Genomic DNA, 6,050 nt, shown 5'->3' on the forward strand with positions numbered 1-6,050 from the left:
TTAAAATACATGTAAGAGAAAAAAAAAATCGGCCTTGTTGGTTGTGTTCTCTTTGCTCTATTTTGCATGTATAACCATGAGACAGCGGTGAAAGGGTCAAAGAGTCATGAAGCTATGTAGCTTTGCATGCATCCAGGAAATCCCTTTCTACTCCGTTGTGCATCCTTTGGGTGCATGGTCTTGGAGGATTATGGCTGAGATGGTCCCCCCCCGCCAGCTCCGATGGACCCAGCAGTTGTTTGAGAACCAGAGGGGCATCTGTCACCTTCCAAAGGAAGAAATGGTCTCCTCAGTACCATGTGGAACAAGATGGGTTATGAACACATAAAGAAACATATAGTTAGAGAACAGCGGGATGAACGTCACCCCGATGACAAGAGGAAAATATGGTTAGTGTTCAATGTCGTTGAAATTAAAGTATGTGAATAATGATCTCTCGGGAAGCCTCTCTTTAAGGCATCACCAGGACCACCCAGAGGATGCTTTTTTCCAAGCTGAAAACAGGAGAAAAGTCACAATTAGCTGCAATCTCCAAGGTCTTGAAACAAGGAAATGAGAGCATTGTGTATAGTGTTCAAAGCAGCACCTGCCTCCTGGGAGCATGGATGTGTCTGGTGCTCCGTGGATGGATATCCTTAGGTTCCTATGTACACTTAAAAAGAGCACCCTTAAGCCTCCTACACTGCTGGTGGGAATGTAAATTGATGCAGCAACCATGGAGAACAATATGGAAGTTCCTTAAAAAACTAAAAACAGAACTACCGTATGATCCAGCAATCCCACTCCTGGGCATATATCCAGAAAAGATGAAAATGCTAATTTGAAAAGATACGTGCACCCCAGTGTTCACTGCAGCACTATTTACGGTGGCCAAGATATGGAAGCAACCTAAATGTGCATCAACAGATGAATGGATAAAGAAGTTGTGGTACATGTATACAATGGAATATTACTCAGCCATAAAAAAGAATGAAATAATGCCATTAGCAGCAACATGGATGGACCTAGAGATAATCATACTGAGTGAAGTAAGTCAGACAGAGAAAGGCAAATATCATATGATATCACTTATATGTGGAATCTAAAAAAAAGCAATACAAATGAACTTATTTACAAAACAGAAATAGACTGACAGACATAGAAAACAAACTTATGGTTACCAAAGGGGAAAGGCGGCCAGGGGGATAAATTAGGATTTGGGGATTAACATACACACAGTCTATATATAAAATAGATAATCAACAAGGACCTACTGTAGAGCACAGGGAACTCTACTCAATATCTTGTAATGACCTATAATGGAAAAGAATCTGAAAAAAAAATGTGTGTGTATACATATATATAACTGAACCACTTTGCTGTACACCTGAAACTAACAAAACATTGTAAGTTAACTCTACTTTTTAAAAAACCAAAAAAGAACACCCTTTTTTCCAAGTATAAACCACTATGTGCAAGGCTTTCCAGTTGTAGGATGCTGACTCACCTCCGACTTTTAACATTGGAAAAGCAAATCTCTCTCTCCCTCTCTCTCTCTCTCTCTCTCTCACACACACACACACACACACACACACACACACACACACACACACACTGTATTAACATATTGTTTGGGGTTGAATCGTGGCCCTTCTCAGATTCATACTGGTATCCCAAGCCCTGGGATCTTGGAATGGGAACTTATTTGGAAATAGGGTGGGTGCAGAGGTGATCAAGTTAAGATGATTAGTTAAGATGTGGTCACCCTGGAGGAGGGTGGCTTCTAATGCAATACGCGTGGTGTCCTCACAAGAGGGGAAATTTGGACACAGATACACACGCAGGGAGGAGGTTGTAAGTGGCTTGGAGTGAAGCTGCCACAAGCCAAGGAACTACCAGAAGCTGGGAGAGAGACCTGGAGCCCCCTATAATCTTCAGAGGGAGTGCAGCCAACACCTTAGCCTTGGACTTGCAGACTCTGGAACTGGGAGAAAATAAACATTTCTTGGTTAAGCCGCCCAGTGTGTGGGAGTCTGTTAAGGAAGCCCTAAAAAGCTCATGCATACATGAGTACATGTGGGGTACATAGCTTTTTCCTAATTTAAAAGAGAGGGTGGGGAACTCATTTAGCTCATCTCTCCAGGTGGTACAGGAAGCCAGTCATGATTAAACTCTGGACTCTGAGGCCCAATGCATGAGCTCACAGTCTGGCTTCTCCAGCTCAAGCTGTGTGACCTTAGTCAAGTTGTACCATGTCTCTGCATGTCAGTTATCTCATCCAAAAAGTGGGTGTAATAATAATCACATCTGCCTCACCAAACAGTGGTGTAGGAGTGTTAAAAAAGCATTCCGAGCTGTACCTTGTAGGCAGCAAGGGCTGCAGGTAGGAGGGGAAAAATAATAATAACCTTTTTCTCTTAATGTAAGTACAATTCAGCTCATTGCAATACATGGGACATTCCACAGAACCCGGTTGAAAATACGGACCATAAAATCAAAACTGCAAAAGCCGACTAAAAACACTGAGTGTTGGAGAATGCAGGTTGTCTGCCCAAATCTCTTTTTTCTATCTTCTGAGTTAATAACCCAAAGCCCCTCTTTCCGTTTTCTGAATTAATAGCTCTGCACCTGGACTCATGGTTTCCCAGGTGAACCAAGGTGCTCAGCATCTTTTGTGGGTAGATGTGGTCACGTGACAGCTCTGGCCAATGCTGTGCCGTCTCATTTCAGAAAAGGTAGGACTTTCATGTTGTCCGCATAATACCATCTTCCAGCTTGGCCAGCACCAGGATGGGTGTATCCAGTGTATCTCACTTCGGGGGACGGAGTGCTATGTCAGGACCCAACTGTCCGGATGGAGGGACCCTTCGTTTGTGGTCCTGACCTGTGGGCGTAGGCTCTGGTCCTCACAGGCTACCTCTCTGAGCTATCCCTGGCTCTCGGCAAATGCCCTTTGTAGAACATCAGGGTTGGAAGGATGGTTTTTGAAATTTTCAAATTTAAATTCACCCTCAATCATTTTTTTTCTTTTCTGGTGCATGCATTTTCTTAGGCTATCAACCGTTTCTCACCCAACAAAATTCCCTAAAGTCATCAGCTATTCCTCTCTTGGTAATGGCTAAAAACCAAGCGTTTTTTCTGACAAATACTGTATGATCTCACTTACACGTGGAATCTAAAACAGCCAAACTCGTAGAAACAGAGAGTAGAATGGTTGCTAGGGGGTGGGGGGCTGGGGGGAATGGGGAGATATTGGTCAAAAGGTACAAACATCCACTTACAAGATGAATAAGTTCTGGGGATCGAATGTACAGCATGGTGACTCTAGTTAACAATACTGTATTCTATACGTGAAAGTTTTTAAGAGAGTGGACTTTAAGTATTCTAACCACAAAAAGAAATGGTGATTATGTGACAGGATGGAGGTGTTAGCTAAGGCTGGGATGGTAATCCTATTGCAATGCATACACAATGTACACCTTATTGTATATATATTGTATATATCACAATGTACACCTTAAACTTCCGCAATGCTACATGTCAATTATTATCTCAATAAAGCTGGGGAAAAAAAGGGCTCTTTCTGACATTTTCTTCTGGAAGCGTTTTTTGCTTGGGTTCTGTAGGCATCCAGCACTCCACATGCACAGATGATCATTTCAGTGGCTTTGGCAAGATTTTCTTCTTTCTTTCAATGGCACATTCACTATAAATTTAATATTCTGTGATAGCTCATTTTGTACACACATATATGTATCTGGGGGAGTGCAGCTCACGCAATGACCATATGTTTCTACTGACGTCATAGAATCTGACTTTCAAATGATGTTTACTTCTGACGGCGGCAAAGCTTGTTCATTTCTGAGACTGTTTAATAGGATCTGCATGTGCATCTGTTCTTTTATCTTCTTTCAGATAATTTAGTGTAGATCTGGTGGCTTTTTCTTGCAGACATTTGGACGACTTCTTGTGATTCTTCGAAACTCCTTGTGATTCACGTTCGAGGTCTCCAACATCTCACGCGTTTCAAATGCGAGGAGCCATCATCTGTAGTAGAATCATTTCTACCTTCAGCAAATGTTTTCTAACATTTTGTTTGTTTATTGAATTCACTCTTTCTTTGCACCCTCTGGTTTCTTATGAAAGCAGCTTTATGCTCCCCCAAAGGTGGACACATTTATCCAAACCCTCTGTTACTTTTCTGGCTGTGTTAACCTGAGATAGTCATTCTTAAATCTCACAGATCTTTCTTTTCATTCATGGACAAGTGTCACGTTGAAATGTCTCGTGAGGCAGGTGACAGATTTCGGATCCCCATCTGTAAAACCGCGAGCCTTGGGCAGGTACAGATGAGTTCTGCTCGTTTTCAACAGCTTTTCAGAATGCAAATTCTAATAGCAGCAGCCTACCATGTAATTCTCTCCTGTAATCCTTGCTCTGAACCCATCAACCTTTTCGGGACACGTTAATCCATTTTCACAGGGGCCTTGAATTTTTTTTTTTTTCAATTAAGCCCACTCAGATAGTGAGAACCATAGTGAAGCAAGTCATCAGAAGCTAATCACCAGCCTTAAAAAACCGACGGTTCAGGCACTGTTTCTGAGAAAATGATTCCTCTTTTCACTCGTAAACTCACCTGGGGACGTTAGTTCTGGAAAGCTGCCTGCTTTGGTAGAAAGAGCAGAAAGCTGTCTTCTGATCCTGTTGCTTACCATGATGATGATGCTGAAACCAGGCAGACAAAAGCCCTTGTGGTTCCTGAAATCCACCGTTCTGATGGGGCAAAGTTTTCTCTGGAGAGCCGCCTTCTATGTTAACAATGTATTTCTTGAATCTTCACATTTTGGGGACACACCCTTGGTGTAAATCACATCTCCAACCCTGGCAGCTTTCACCTTGCCCCCCAAAGCAGGTGGTACTGTTACCGGTCAGGGTTCTTGGCCTCCTTAAGCAATAGAAATTGATCAGAGGCCAGACAAGAAATTCAGGCCAGGCTTTATTGGGGTCCCTGCTGCAGTAGGTGGGGGAGTGAGAACAAATAACAAGTTCCCTTGCTTGCTTGCTCCCTGCGGGGGGCAAGCTTGTTCCTTAAATGGGCTGAGGGTACGGGTGGGTCCAGGGGTCGGGCTGGAGGGGAGGCTTAGGTGGGCTGCCCACCCCTTAGGTGATGTTGTGTGCAGGGGGTATGCCCAGGACCCTGCTTTTGCTCCCGACCCCCTGCTTTTGCTCCGGGCTCTTCAGAAGTGGCAGGTGGGCTTTTTGGTCTCTTTGTATCTTACTGTTTGTTCATCATTTGCCCCAACTGCGCATGCACGCAGTTATTTTTAGTCCCGTACATTTTCTTTGTGTGTTGCTGCTCCAAGATATCTTTGTCCAGGCACAAGCACTGCAGCAAAGGGTCCCGGTTCCCAGCCTGTCTCAATACTTTCAAAGTATTATTATCTCTTCAAATGACTTTTTGAGCACTTTGCCTGTTTTATTCCCAGGGGATGGTTTTTGCTGCTTCTTGGAGTCCTCCAAACTCCTGTGGTTAGGAATTCTATGGAGGGGCCATCCATGAATCCAGATCCGGTTGTTGTCTGGAGATCTGTTCTCTGCCTGTTGTGTAGGTGACCCCGACACGCCGACAGTGCGTCTACTCAGAGCTCATGCAGAAGTGGCCCCTTTCCCATCTCTTGGTCTCTTGGTTCAAAACACAGGGTGGGTAGTTACCCTGCAGACGGGTAAAGTGAGAGATTCTGCAGCTTTGTGAGGATTTGGGTCTAGGTGATAATTGCTTTTTGAGCCCATGAGAGGCTGCTGTCTTCCGGTGCATGAGAGAATTACATTTCACATTTTGCCCTGGCGGCCCCCGGAAAGCATTCGGAGCTTTGTTCTGTGCAGAAGGGATACTGTATGGTGCATGGATTTTATTCCATGTGATAAACTTTTCCATGCAGACGAGACCTTGGACCCGAGGAGAAAAGAATTAGTGAGATGCAGAATTCCATGTGTTGTCTTGTGATTCTAATGACTTTTCTGTAAAGGGAGAAGATGTGTATATATATTCTGTAAAAATAGAAATATGTTTT

The sequence above is a fragment of the Mesoplodon mirus genome (genome assembly GCF_964341445.2).
Source record: "Mesoplodon mirus genome assembly, chromosome: X".
Taxonomy (NCBI): Eukaryota; Metazoa; Chordata; class Mammalia; order Artiodactyla; family Ziphiidae; genus Mesoplodon; species Mesoplodon mirus.